The 14,605-nt window shown below is 49.1% G+C and overlaps 1 pseudogene; it reads left to right on the forward strand.

Annotated features, from left to right (window-relative positions):
- The first annotated feature begins 6,186 nt into the window (after window positions 1–6,186).
- On the forward strand, window positions 6,187–6,322 carry LOC144130697 (U2 spliceosomal RNA; annotated as a pseudogene).
- The last annotated feature ends 8,283 nt before the right edge of the window (window positions 6,323–14,605 follow it).

Below are 14,605 nucleotides of genomic sequence, written 5' to 3' on the forward strand. Positions count from 1 at the left end.
CAAGCAATCAGAAGCTAGTGATACGAACAGTCACCGCCCAGTGAGACCACGCCCGCCTGTGGTTCCTCTGTTCCTCTCCAGATCCTACGAGCGGAATTCGTCTTGAGACCGGCGGTCGGTGTTCTTCCTGGGAATCTGGCAGTGTGTGTGACCCTTACGCGAGTCTCAGTTCTTCTTCGTCTTCACACACACAGTCAGTCACAGAACACAGTCAGAACTTCGTTGTGGTATTCGTCTTCGTCCACCCGTTCACTCGCTCAGTCTCGTCGTCGTCTTCCCGCTTCAATGTGTTCAGCGTAAGGGCATTAATGGAGCCCTATGGCAGCCATTCTATCTTCACAACTCCTCACCGTACCTTCAATTTCTTTTAAATAATGGTAAAACACGGCGATAGCAATGCTCCAGTTCTGCGGGCTCTTCGATAACTGAGGTCTTTTTTTCATTTCAAAGCAGCGCGCATATGAATACATGTCGCGCCGAATGCACAATTTAGATATAGCCCAACCACAAACCTAGTATGACCTTTCCGGGTGTAGTATGTATTTGTATAGAAACATTAGAAGCGCTCAGCAATATCTGACATAAAAAAGGACAGTAAGGAGTTTGTTCAGCCATGCCTGTGTACCATTAGCACTAAGGAACCTTCGCGATTCTATGGATAGCGAATGTCAGTAATATACCGCAGTAAATTCTTTTATCGAAGGTTATGGCTAGAAGAGTGCATGTCTTATTTTCAACAATACCATTTGTTGGGCGAGTTGGTGCTCACGATAATTCATAACAGCGCGACAGACAGGACAGAGAAGAGAGGACACAACACAGAGCGCTCTGTGTTGTGTCCTCTCTTCTCTGCCCCGTCTGTCGCGCTGTTATGGATTATTTTATTTTCAGACAGACATTATTCTCAAAATCGCCATGACCTGACTCAGATTTAGTGCAAAGAGTGTTTCTTTTGCAAACGTAAATTCGACCGTCTTTCTTAAAAGGTATGAGGAATATATCTCCCGAATAAAGCATAAATAACGCATCTATTCACCCCTTGCAGCTAGAATGGCCAGCGGCATCCTCAACTGTGCCTTTAATGTTTTTTTAGCGCTACACAGACATTACTTTTCACTTACTTGAGCTTAAGCAAGGCATTATATAGTTTTTCTCAAATCCCAGAATATTGCTTAACCTTTTTTATTTGTTTTTTGCCATGACAGTTTCTTTTTTTTTTACCTTTGCGCGTTTTTAAAGCTACCGTTCTACACAGCTTAACATTATTTGTGTTTTGGTGTGCGCATGCGCACGCGTGCGTGCATATCTGTATAGAGGGCTTTTAAAACCGAGCAGTGCCTACTTCATTTTTCAAATAATGCTAAAATGAGATGTGTGACCTTAAAGTGTGAAAGAGAGAAGGAGAGTAGTGCTTCCGTGAGCAAAACACTGCACACTTTAAACAACCTCGCCAAGAATGAAAACTAGGACTACTAAAACAGCAGTTTCTAGTCACCATAAGCAATGCATGATTTCTAAGAGCCATTTCAGCAAGGAAAGAAAAATAGACGCCGCTATAAGCGTCATTGCCTGAGACCTGAGCAGAAATCACACACATGTAACAATTCAACAGGGAGAACTGGAAGATGAAGCATTACGGAGCAGCGTTGGAGCTGTTTTCGAGCAGAAGCCAGGGTTGTCAGTGATATTCGGTCTCATGGATGAGCCATGAGGGTTGAGTCGGTTTACCAAGATATATGTCTTTCTTGTTAGAGTGGAAAAAAAAAATAATCTAGTGTGTAGGAGGTGAACGAATCATTTTTGTTGAAGGCACGCGGTAGAGTTGCTAAAATGCCAAAAACTAAATGATGTTAGGAGCGCATGTAAGGTGGAAAAAGCATTTGAGCCTGTGGCATCCCGAAACGACTTAAAAGTGTACTTCAAGAAAGAAGCCGAAAAGATCGAACTGCGTGATCGCTGTCATGTCATAGTGACGACACGGCTTTCTAATATCGCAGTTTCGCTTTCACCCGCCCCTTCACCTCAGGTCTTGAGCTGGATGACACGGTATATCATCATTACATTTTGTTAACATAACGATTGCTTTCGGCATAGATTGAGTTCGCACCATAATCCAGGAGTGCAAGAGCATATTTGTCGTTGTTGTCTCTTGTTGCAGTGGCACATACCAACAGAGGGAGATTAGCCAAAGTGCCTTGTACAGTCAAACAGTTGTGAAACATTCACTGATTTAATGTAGTATTTGCTTTTTTAAGTAAAAAAGGTGTACTATTATTCTTCAGGCCGTAGCTTCAGCTTATTTTCGGTGATTTTCTTTCCTTGGATTAAGGCTTCGTGCTGCATAAAAATATTTTGGACAGTTGAGTTGGAAAAGTGCGGATTTGCGAATCTTCCACAGCTCTTTAAATGGTGTTTTTTTACATATGCTTATGTTTATCAATAGGACGCAAGCAAAAGAAAAGCCGAAAGCAGTTAAAGCAACCAAAAAAAAAAAACTTGAAAGAATATTTCGCGAGCTTAAAGCGCACCAAGCAAAGAGCGAGGCAAACCAGAAGAGAAGAGATGAAAACGACAGAGAAAGCAGAAAGAAAGAGCAAGGCGACAAAAACGAGCGCTGTCACATAAATCATACAATCACAGAGCGATGTCTGCGGGAATGCGTACACAAATAATTCCGCACGCAAAAAAATAGTGAAGTGAAATCATATAGTGGAAAACAGAAGTACTTTCACTGCAGCACGAATGAAAAACAGTTACGAGACGGACGCAGGCATACCTCCGCTGTTCCAGGGACCGCCACGAATCATTACGCTCTTCGGTTTTAGTGCTGCAAATTGTCTCTCGGTATTTCACTTGAAGCACCGTAGTAGTGAAAGTTAAGTGGCGTTCCATTCGATGACCAAAAAAGGTGTTCCAGCAGACAACGTGTCAGTGCGCGCTACTCTTGTTACATTAATTGGCACCCTGGAGGATTTCCTTTTTTTATCACTTATGTTCACCGCTGCCTTCTGTAATGTATTGTACCAGCTTTTGCAAGAGGTACACTTGCGGTAGCTGTTCTGTGTCTCTCTCTCTCACCGAGGGCACCACACTTATATATAAGGAAAGAATACTAAAGGGAAGCGATTTCTCCTATGGAGATAAAGTTACATTGGGTCACATCATTCCGTTTGCCATGCAAAAAACTCAATACTCAAGCACTATCTGTGGCACTCTCTTATCGAATTCTATACAGAATGTTTCACCACAGATGTTCACCAATTCCTTTAAAAGGGTTCTGACTTAGAAGGGCCATTTTTTTCGGCATAACATTGTGAGTGGTGTAGCCCCTAAGACTACAGCTAAGACATGCTAAATATACCGCATATAACTCAAGAACAATGCGGCTTTTCTTCTTCAAAGGACCCCCTACCAATCAAAGCGTCGGTCAGTTCTCGTGACCCTACTAGTGTGACAATGCAGGGAGCGGCACGACAATGCAGGGAGGGATTCATCCCCGACAACTGAGGGACCGGGTATCCCATGTCATCTGTCACACCCTGGATTTTCACTTTAGCAGGATGATGGATATTGGCCAACGCCGATGGTTGGAAGGGGGTTTTTTGACGAGGAAAAGCGATGAAAGCATCGGTTTTATCCGACTTTAGCAGGCTGGGTAACTTATACTGAATAGTCAAATTTTAACGCGACAGCGTTAAGAGCCCCGTGTTGCAGGAAAGCCGGTGTCTCGGATGCGTTGGCCGTGATCGAAAAATCTCTCCTCCGCCTGCTCCTAGGAATGTACGCCCCCGCCCCAACAAATAGCCCGCCATGGCAGTGCGTCCTACTCGTCTTTTTCGGGCGCAGTGGGGCAGTGCGGGCAGGCAAAAATCACGCGGTGAGCGGCGAACAGCGCAGCGCACATCCAAAGCGCGTTTAACATGAAGCTTGCGGCTTTCTGCCCGCTCGTTCGGCGCTGAAGCTGTGCTGGCGTTCGTGGAATTGGGTTTGTCGAGAACTATGTGCCGACAAGCTACGACTGCAACTTGTGTCCTGCTCGTTTCGGCAAGGCGCCTGGTAGCGCTTGTACGTGGTTTGCCGCTCCGCGCGTCCGTTTCAGGGTATGCAGCAGAGCGATCTGTCTAACGGGCAAGGCGTCGCGCCGAACGGGCGATGGCGTTCCGTGGACTCTCTGGCAGTGCTTCAACACGCAGTCGCGTCCCACTCTTAAAGGCGAATTTTAAGCGTCCTCCAATTTTTTTACTCTAACTGATAGTCTTCTTCTCTATTAAAAGAGGTGTGTACCCTAGCGTAAGTATCCATATAAGGTTTTAGAATTTTGATAACACAGTTACCTCGCTTCTGACGCCCAACAAATTTTGCGTACATCGCGCAGAATACAAGCTCTTTCGAAAGGCTTGCAGGTAAAGCAACCGCTTCAGTGCACGCATCTCATCGAATTAGCCAAAATTTGTGCGGCCACATCACCGAGGGTTACTACGTTTTCGATATTCTTACATTCGGGGCGCTGCAGGCTTCTCAATGTTGGTCGGCCGTTAAGGAGCGCATTGTAGAGAACACAACGCTGCAAACAGTAGATGACTAATCTTATTCTGATGGTTACTTCAGAAGTGCAGTGCAGAGTGTGGTTTTTGTTCTTAACACTTTTGGCACTGGCGGTGTCAAATGACACCGCAACACGAATATTCCGCTCGCGCCTCATAGGCAGAACGTAAAATGCGCCCTTGAGCTGTGCGACGTCAGTGCACGTTAAAGTCTGTCTGTTTGTTGCTGCCAAGAAGAAAGAAAGGAAAGTGCCCAGGCCTGCTCACTGGCTCAAGCCGAGCCACAATCGCTACCACGTGCAGATTGAAGGAGAGTTGAAAGGTGAGATAGAAAGACAGGATAGTAAAGACGAGCTGAAGACAAGGCCGATCCCAGAGGTAGTGAAATACCGGGCCAACCGGTGGCGGGAGTGAAGCATCCTTCAAACTGTCAGCCACATTTCCAAAAATAAGCCCAACTTGGACCCGTAACAGATACTCCACGAGTCCGGACAATCGCTTAAAGATCCAAGATGGTCGAAACTATTCCGGCGACCTCCACTACTGCACCTCTTTATTCTATTCTCCTTTCACTCCCTCCTTTATCACTTCCCTTACGGCGCGGCTCGGGTGTCCACCGAGATATGTGTGACAGTTACGGCGTCATTTCGTTTCCGCAAAAGCAAATTTTTATTTTCAAGGAAGCGCTAATAATTTTAATACAATGGTTCCTCCGATATCTGTTTCTAGCGGCATTGCTGTTAACGCATTTCCATTTAGCTGTGCGATTTGAGGAAGAAGCAGCAGCATGGTAGACATGCGGGGAGGAAGTCGAGATATAGCAAATTTGTAGATTTATATCTCACTAACCATTCGTTCTTTCGCCCTCAGAGATTTAATGTTTTATGAAACTCCTATTCAAGCTTATATCCTCGCCGTAAATAGTATTTAATACCTTGACGCTGCGCTTGAGCACATTTTTCAGATGCGCGATTTTGACACCACCTGGGCTGAACGGTTGCCAGCGGTGGCCATGGAGAAATAATAGGTCCTCTTTGTAGAAGTGAATCTGACTGAATTTTTGCGGATACGCCTATACTGGTGTGTTTGTGAGGCTGCTGTCATGAATTTTCATCGCAGCAAATGCACTAAATCATCAAATTAGCTTTCTGATGAGCTAAAAAGTAGAATTTTTCGCTATCACACCAGGTGAACGTTCAAATCAAGCCTGGAAATGACAATGCGGATGACATTGCAGATGTCAACAGCAACCGGAGCGGGGGAATAGGGATAAAAAATGCAGACCTGATGTTGCGCTTTTATTTCATTTTTTTTCAAACGCTCGCCTCCCCCTCTGAGCACGGCAGTGAGTGCATGAAGCGACCGAGGTATGCACACTGAAAATCGCGCACCACCGCTCATGCAGCATGTGTAGAACACCCTCGACGCTTGGAGTAATGTAACGTGTTTGGCTGATTTCTTTTTATCCCGTCTTTCTATCCCCTCTTACAACTCTCCTTCTATCTGCACGTGGTAGCGATTGTGGCTCGGCTTGGGCCAGTGAGCAGGCCTGTGCACTTTCTTTCTTCCTGGCAGCAACAGACAGACAGACAGACAGACAGCATGACAGGGTTCCCGTAACCATCGGGTGGTGGTTTGAGGAATATCTGATACGGGTCCCATTTGAACCCAACATATTATACTTATTTTTGGAAATGTGGCGGTGTGCTTGAAGGTTGCTTCACTTCCGCCACCGGTTGGCCCGGTATTGCACTACCTCCGGGATCGGCCTTGTCTTCAGCGCGTCTTTACTATCCTGTCCTTCTATTCCATCTTTCAACTCTCCTTCTATCTGCACGTGGTAGTGATTGTGGCTCGGCTTGATCCAGTGAGCAGGCCTGTGCACTTCCCTTTCTTTCTTCCTGGCAGCAACAGGCAGGCAGCAACAGGCAGGCAGCAACAGGCAGGCAGCAACAGGCAGGCAGCAACAGGCAGGCAGGCAGGCAGGCAGGCAGGCAGGCAGGCAGGCAGGCAGGCAGGCAGGCAGGCAGGCAGGCAGGCAGGCAGGCAGGCAGGCAGGCAGGCAGGCAGGCAGGCAGGCAGGCAGGCAGGCAGGCAGGCAGGCAGGCAGGCAGGCAGGCAGGCAGGCAGGCAGGCAGGCAGGCAGGCAGGCAGGCAGGCAGGCAGGCAGGCAGGCAGGCAGGCAGGCAGGCAGGCAGGCAGGCAGGCAGGCAGGCAGGCAGGCAGGCAGGCAGGCAGGCAGGCAGGCAGGCAGGCAGGCAGGCAGGCAGGCAGGCAGGCAGGCAGGCAGGCAGGCAGGCAGGCAGGCAGGCAGGCAGGCAGGCAGGCAGGCAGGCAGGCAGGCAGGCAGGCAGGCAGGCAGGCAGGCAGGCAGGCAGGCAGGCAGGCAGGCAGGCAGGCAGGCAGGCAGGCAGGCAGGCAGGCAGGCAGGCAGGCAGGCAGGCAGGCAGGCAGGCAGGCAGGCAGGCAGGCAGGCAGGCAGGCAGGCAGGCAGGCAGGCAGGCAGGCAGGCAGGCAGGCAGGCAGGCAGGCAGGCAGGCAGGCAGGCAGGCAGGCAGGCAGGCAGGCAGGCAGGCAGGCAGGCAGGCAGGCAGGCAGGCAGGCAGGCAGGCAGGCAGGCAGGCAGGCAGGCAGGCAGGCAGGCAGGCAGGCAGGCAGGCAGGCAGGCAGGCAGGCAGGCAGGCAGGCAGGCAGGCAGGCAGGCAGGCAGGCAGGCAGGCAGGCAGGCAGGCAGGCAGGCAGGCAGGCAGGCAGGCAGGCAGGCAGGCAGGCAGGCAGGCAGGCAGGCAGGCAGGCAGGCAGGCAGGCAGGCAGGCAGGCAGGCAGGCAGGCAGGCAGGCAGGCAGGCAGGCAGGCAGGCAGGCAGGCAGGCAGGCAGGCAGGCAGGCAGGCAGGCAGGCAGGCAGGCAGGCAGGCAGGCAGGCAGGCAGGCAGGCAGGCAGGCAGGCAGGCAGGCAGGCAGGCAGGCAGGCAGGCAGGCAGGCAGGCAGGCAGGCAGGCAGGCAGGCAGGCAGGCAGGCAGGCAGGCAGGCAGGCAGGCAGGCAGGCAGGCAGGCAGGCAGGCAGGCAGGCAGGCAGGCAGGCAGGCAGGCAGGCAGGCAGGCAGGCAGGCAGGCAGGCAGGCAGGCAGGCAGGCAGGCAGGCAGGCAGGCAGGCAGGCAGGCAGGCAGCGGTTGGCCCGGTATTGCACTGCCTCCGGGATCGGCCTTGTCTTGAGCGCGTCTTTACTATCCTGTCTTTCTATTCCATCTTTCAACTCTCCTTCTATCTGCACGTGGTAGCGATTGTGGCTCGGCTTGAGCCAGTGAGCAGGCCAGTGCACTTTCCTTTCTTTTTTCCTGGCAGTAAAAGACAGACAGACAGATTTCTTGTGAAAGCATATGAGGTGTGCACATAAATTGCATCTGATTTGTTCTCGGCCGACAATATCTTCGCTGCGTAAGCTTAGGAATGACAGAGAATTTCTTTTCACGAGTAGAGAACAGCGTTTAATCAAGATACAGACACGACAGGTCATCTTCCAGTTTATGAGATCTTCTATAGTAAATAGCTGGTTTGAAAACAGGCCCATGCCTGAAAATTTGCTATACATCGGCTTCTTCAACCCATTCCTACCGTGCTGCTGCTACTTCTTCCTTACACCACACAGTTGAATGGAAATGCGTGAACTGTGATGCCGATAGGACAAAATTTGGTTAAAATACAGAAATGATAGATTATCTTCCAGTTTATGAATTCTTCTACATAAACGATAGTTTGATAACAGGCGAAATCCAGATGCAATGTGCCCTACGCAAGCTTAGAACTTAAATGCGCCGCGCTCCGCGCGGGGCCTTACGATAGCACTTCATGAAACACGATACACGAGGGCGTTACAGATTTATCGAAAGCCTTCATCTTGTCCGCAGTCGCCTTCCAGGAAGTATACCGAAGTTCGGAACTTGTGTGTTGCTTACGTGACGTGCACAAGCTGAAACACAAGCCTATCAGCACCAAGAACGTGGAGGTATGATACAAAACGCAAGGTAAACAGGAGAAAGCGGCGTCTTTTTGTGGCAGCTGCAAGATCTATCTATCCATTCCAAACTAAAAAAAACAACCTTCTTTATAATTCTTCAGACGGAAAAATAAGAATTTCTCCAATCATTTCTTTGTTGTCGATTGCGGTAAACGAAATGGGTCAGATCGCATTTGGCACTCACTGAGCCCTGATGTGCCATTTTGGCACCATGCCTGTAAATCGAATATACTTCCACCTCGAGCTTTCATTTTTACTACATGGCTATGGGTCCTTAGGCACTTTAAAAACAGACAAAAAAAAATATGTGACCAAAATAAAAAATTTAGGGCCTAAAGGAATAAAGCCCGTGAGATAATCTAAATAACGTGCATCATGCACTGCAGCCTGATGGCCTATCACTCTTTAGTTTATTATAATAAGAAGCGAAAAGGCGCAAATTTCTGCGCTGATCCGAAAGAAGTAGGTTATGTCGCGGCCAGGGCGGTCGAAATTCGATGCGGGCGAATGCTAGAGGCCCGTGTAATGTGCGATGTCACCCTACGTTATACTATAACGTAGAGTACCCTAGGTGGTCGAAATTACCCGGACCCCTCCACTCTGGTGCCCCTCGTAGCCTGAGTAGCTTTGACAGGTTAAACTCTAATAGACATATATTAACAGTAGAATTCGGTGAATATATCCCCCCCCCGTCAGTTATATTAATATTAAACTTGTAGTGCATTAACTGTCGCCGATTCCGCTGCTGGCATGTGCCGAACTACGCTTCGCCTGAAGACCAAGTTGCCCCGCTCTCCTGGTGCTTGCTCTGTCTGAATACCCTGCAAGGTCCAACACAGCGTCTCTAAGGATTCATAATAAACGCACCCCTACAATTGATAGAGGTGCTCGATTAACGAGCGGCCGCGGGGATAAAACCCCCGGCCTCCCGAAGCCGAGACGAGCGCTCAAACTCAAGGCCACGGCTGTGGTAGGCGTGCAGAAATTGTTTTATTGAGTGACGCCCGCACAGGAGAGTGGTACGAGGGCAGCAGAAAACGGATGATTGTCGGTATCAAGAAGTTTGGCAGACTGGGTGGGTACGTCGCGCAAGGGTCGTCACACAGCGGAGAAAAGGCAATTTTCGCTCGGTCACAGTCAATAACGTCACGGTGATTCGAAAGAAGTCGCATCCCAGGATGATGTCATGTGAGCAATGCGACATAACAATAAACTGGACGGTGTACAAAACACCTTGAATGAGAACACGAGCCGTACACGCGGCTGAGAGATGAATGTGCTGTGAAGAGGCAGTGCGGAGGAGTACTGCAGCGCCCGTGCCGGCGAGAGCGAGAACTGCGGCGCCTTCCACGAACACTGTGATTACAATAGCGGGACGACACGCAGGACTTGAGCTCGAAACAAGCGCAATTCTTGCCCCCGAAACTGCGACTGTTAGTTTCCCTCAAGGGCGGAGTTAGAACGTCGCAGCATTGAAGAAGGGGAACGGTGACGAGGGGAAGGCGATGGGCGAGTGGAGTAAATTTGGCGATCTGCGGACACAAAGGGGAGTAGCGTGGCCTTCTTGGCGAGGATGGTTCGGCATCGTACAGGTAGGAGCGCAGATCAGGTCGAATGGGCAGAAGGCGCTGGCGGCAAAGCCGCGCAACATGGCCGGGCAGACCAGGGGTGTAGTTGATCAGTCAGTTGTCCCCAGTACGCCAAGTGTTCGTAGGATGTGGGCAGGGTCTTGAGAACAGAGCATGAGACAGGGACTCAGATGGTGGTGGAGGACAGAGAGAAAGAACGGCCTGGTAGGAATCGAGTGGCGGCTGAAGTCGAGGCCTGGCCACCGCTTGGGCATACGTTAGGGGTGCTGTCACTGGTGGGAGCACAGGGCTAGACGGCAGAACATCAGCGACATGGTCCTGCACGACACGGCGTATGGTAGGGGCCAAAGATGGGGCTGAGTAAGGAGCACGGCGGGCGGGGTCTTGAAAATGTGAAATTAGGGACAGCTGGCAGGCAACCTCTTCGCAAACGAAGGATTTTATTTGGTGAAGCAGAGGAGAGTCCTCAGGAGTAGGACCACCCAGGGCCAGGGTGAAGAAGGCCTCATCGCAGACACTGAAGCGTCGCGTAGAAGCACGCTGCTTGCGGAGCTCATCATAGCTCTGGCAAAGATTACTGAGCGATGGCGTAGAGGTAGAGCGTCCGCCTCGCGCGCAAGAGGACCAGGGTTCAAATCATGGTGCCGCGCAATTCTCCACCGGGTTTAAAAAAACCGCTCGTAGATGGAATTCCATAACGAGGCCTAGGGTGCGGCCCGATCTCGGTGACCAGAACCGACAACACACTCCCTCACCAGAACAGGACTTGGCCACAGCCTTTTATGAACAAACCAATTAACCCTCGGCCCTCAGTCCCCGGCGGCTGCGCAGCAATTGACCACGGCGACGGTCAGACCTGTGACGCAGCGGAGGATGGTAAGAATTTCTGGCTCCGGACAGGCCGCCATTGAAATCTAAACTCGGCAACGCTTCACACTAGAACTTTATCTAGTGAGGCTAGCCTAGCAGTACTTTTCGAGGAACTAACGGGAATTAAATGGGATGGGATAGGGCTTAGCAAAGTTAGGAGGATAGGTGAGGCGTATACAGTACTAAAGGACGGACACATACTGTGCTATCGCGGATTAGGGGTAGACTAGAACTGGGTATAGGATTCCTCATTAATCAGGATATAGCTGGCAATGTAGTGGAGCTCTATACAATTAACGAGAGGGCAGCCGCTATTGTAATTAGGCTTAATAAGAGGTACAAGCTGAAAGTGGTGCAGGCCTACGCACCTACATCCAGCCATGATGACCAGACCGTTGAAATTTCCTACGAGGACGTAGAATCGGCAATGAAAAAGTAAAATCACAGTACACTGTACTGAGTGTACTGATGGGCGACTTCAAAGCAAAAGTGGGAAAGAAGCAGGCTGACGACCAAGCGGTAGGTGACTATGAGATAGGTTCTAAAAATAGTAGGTGAGAGTTATCTGTCGAATTCGCAGATAGAAATAATTTACGGATCATGAATACCTTCTTCCGCAAACGAGAAAACAGGAAGTGGACCTGGAAAAGCCCAATGGTGAGACTAAAAATGAAATCGACTTCATACTATGCGCTCAAGCTGGCATCGTTCAAGATGTGGCCGTCCTCGGAAAGGTGCGCTGTAGCGACCACAGAATGGCAAGGTCTCGAATTAGCTTAGACCTAAATAGGGAACAGAAGAAGCTAGTGATGAGGAAGTCCATTAACTAATTAGCCGTAAGTGGGGAAGCACAAGAATTTAGGATAGCGCTGCAAAGCTGATACTCGGCTTTAACTGAAGAAGACGATCTTCATGTTCATAGAGTGAACGATAGTCTGATAGCCATTATTACGGAGTGCGCAGTAGAAGTAGGCGTTAGGAAAGCTATCTCAGGTGACCAAAGATCTGATTAAGAAACGCCAAAGCATGAGGGCCTCTAACCCTACCGACAAAATAAAACTGACAGAGCTGTCAAAGTTAAAAAATAGCGCGATGTATCCGACATAACGAAGTTTAATATGGAGAGAATCGAGCATGCTATAAAGAAAGGAGGTAGCCTAAAAGCGGTGAAGAGGAAACCAGGCAAAAGTAAAAACCAGATGTATGCGTTAAGAGACAAGCAGGGCAATGTCATCAGCAATATGGATAAGATAGTTAACGTAGCCGAAGAGTTCTACAGAAACTTGTACAGTAGCCGATGTACCCAGAGCGTTAATGAAGAAGACTAGTGGGCAGGAATGCGCCATCCCGCCAGTAACGGAAGAGGAAGTGAAGAAAGATTTGGAGCAACGGAAAGGGGAAAAGCAGCTGGTGAGGATCAGATAACAGCAGGTCTGTTGAAGGATGGAGGGGACATCGTGTTAGAAAAACTAGCCACCCTGTATACGCAATGCCTTATCACCTCGATCGTACCGAAAAATTTGAAAAATCCAGAGGTCTTAATTCATAAGAAGGGAGATGCCAAGGACTTGAAAAATTACAGACCGATCAGCTTACTATCCGTTGCCGACAAAGTATTTACTAAGGTAATCGCTAATACAGTCAGAGCAAACCGAAGACTTTAATCACCCAAATGATCAGGCACTCTTTTGTAAAGGACATTCCACAAAAGACCACATTCACACTATCAACCAGGTGATAGAGAAATGAGCAGAATAAAACCAACCGGTATATATAGCCTTCATTGATTACGAGAAAGCATTCGACTCAGTGGAAACCTCAGCAGTCATAGATGCATTGCGTAATCAGGGGTTAGAAGAACCTTATGTCAAAATACTGGAAGATATATAAGAACTGCACTGCTACTATAGTTCTCCATAAAGTCAGCAATAAAATTCGAATAAGGAATGGCGTCAGGCAAGGAGACACGATCTTGCCAATGCTATTCACCGCATGTTTCCAGGAGGTATTCCGAGGCATGAATTGGGAACAGTTGGGAATAAGAGTAAATGAATAATACCTAAATAATCTGCGATTCGCTGATGGCATTGCCTTGCTGAGTCACGCAGGAGGTGAACTGCAAATCATAATCACTGAGTTAGATAGGCAGAGCAGAAAGCTGGGTCTAAAAATTAACATGCAGAAAATCAAGGTACTGTTACACAGGCTAGCAAGGGAACAGCAATTCACAATTGGCAGCGAGAGCCTAGAAGTTGTGACGGAATACGTCTACTTAGGGCAGGTAGTGACAACTGATCCGGATCATGAGAGGCAAATAACTAGAAGGATAAGAATAGGGTGGACCGCAATTGGCAGGTGCTCTCAGATCATGAGTGGCAGTTTACCAATTTCCCTCAAGAGAAATGTGTACAACTTCTGTAACTTACCGGTACTCACCTAGGGGGCAGAAGCGTGGAGGCTAACGAAAAGAGTTCAGCTTAAGTTAAGAACAACGCAGCAAGCCATGGAAAGAAAAATGATAAGTGTAACGTTAAGAGACCGGAAGCTGGCAGAGTGGGTGAGGAAACAAACGGAGGTTAATGACATCCTAGTTGAAATCAAGAAAAAGAAATGGGCTTGGGCAGGGCATGTAATGCGAAGGCAAGATAAACCGCTGGTGCTTGAGGGTAACAGAGTGGATTCGAAGAGAAAGTAAGCTAGCAGGGGGCGGCAGAAGGTTAAATGTTTGGATGAGACTAAGAAGATTGCAGGGAAAGGGCGGATGCAGCTGGCACAGAACAGGGTTAATTGGAGAGACATGGGAGAGGCCTTTGCCCTGCAGTGGGTGTAGTAAGGCTGATGATGATGATGATAATAATGAATGGCCTGACTGACGGCGATAAAATCTTTCGTGAGGAGCATCTGAAATGCGTCGTCAGCAATGCTGTTGAGGATGTGATGAATCTGGCCCGCTTCGGGCATGGCATATTTAACACGTTTAAAGTGGTCAACAATGTCCTCAATGTAACTAGTGAAGGTCTCTTCGGTGTGTTCAGCACGATCACGTAACCGTTGTTCTGCACAGAGCTTGTGCACGGTAGAGAGGCCGAATACTTCTGAAAAACTCTGAAAATACAGGCCAAGTTGGTAGGTCCGCCTTATGGTTGCAAAACCAGAGGTTCGCGACATCCGTAATATACAATTTGACATTAATCACCTTGATGGAGTCATCCCACTTGTTGTAGCTCCTGACTCGTTCGTACAAAGACAACCAGTTGTCAAAATCTTGGTCAGCTGTGCCACTGAAGAGGGAAGGGTCACGCTGCTGCATGACGCTAGAAGAAAGGAGTGTGGAGAAAATGGCAGCCGGTGTTGAGGCAGTCTCGTCTGGCATGGTTGACGCAGGGGAAAGAGTACGGCTCTTGAGTACCAGGTTGGTAGGAGATGCACCCAGCATCTCCGCAAAGTATAGCGGTGCGTTTATTATGTGTCTTCGGAGACGCTCTGTCTCATTTTGCAGCGTATTCAGGCGTAGCCAGCACCAAGAGTGCGAGGCAACTTCTTCGTCTTAAGGCGACGCCTAGTGCCTTCGCTTGCCGATAGCG

The sequence above is a fragment of the Amblyomma americanum genome, chromosome 4, assembly GCF_052857255.1.
Source record: "Amblyomma americanum isolate KBUSLIRL-KWMA chromosome 4, ASM5285725v1, whole genome shotgun sequence".
In the NCBI taxonomy this organism is placed as follows: Eukaryota; Metazoa; Arthropoda; class Arachnida; order Ixodida; family Ixodidae; genus Amblyomma; species Amblyomma americanum.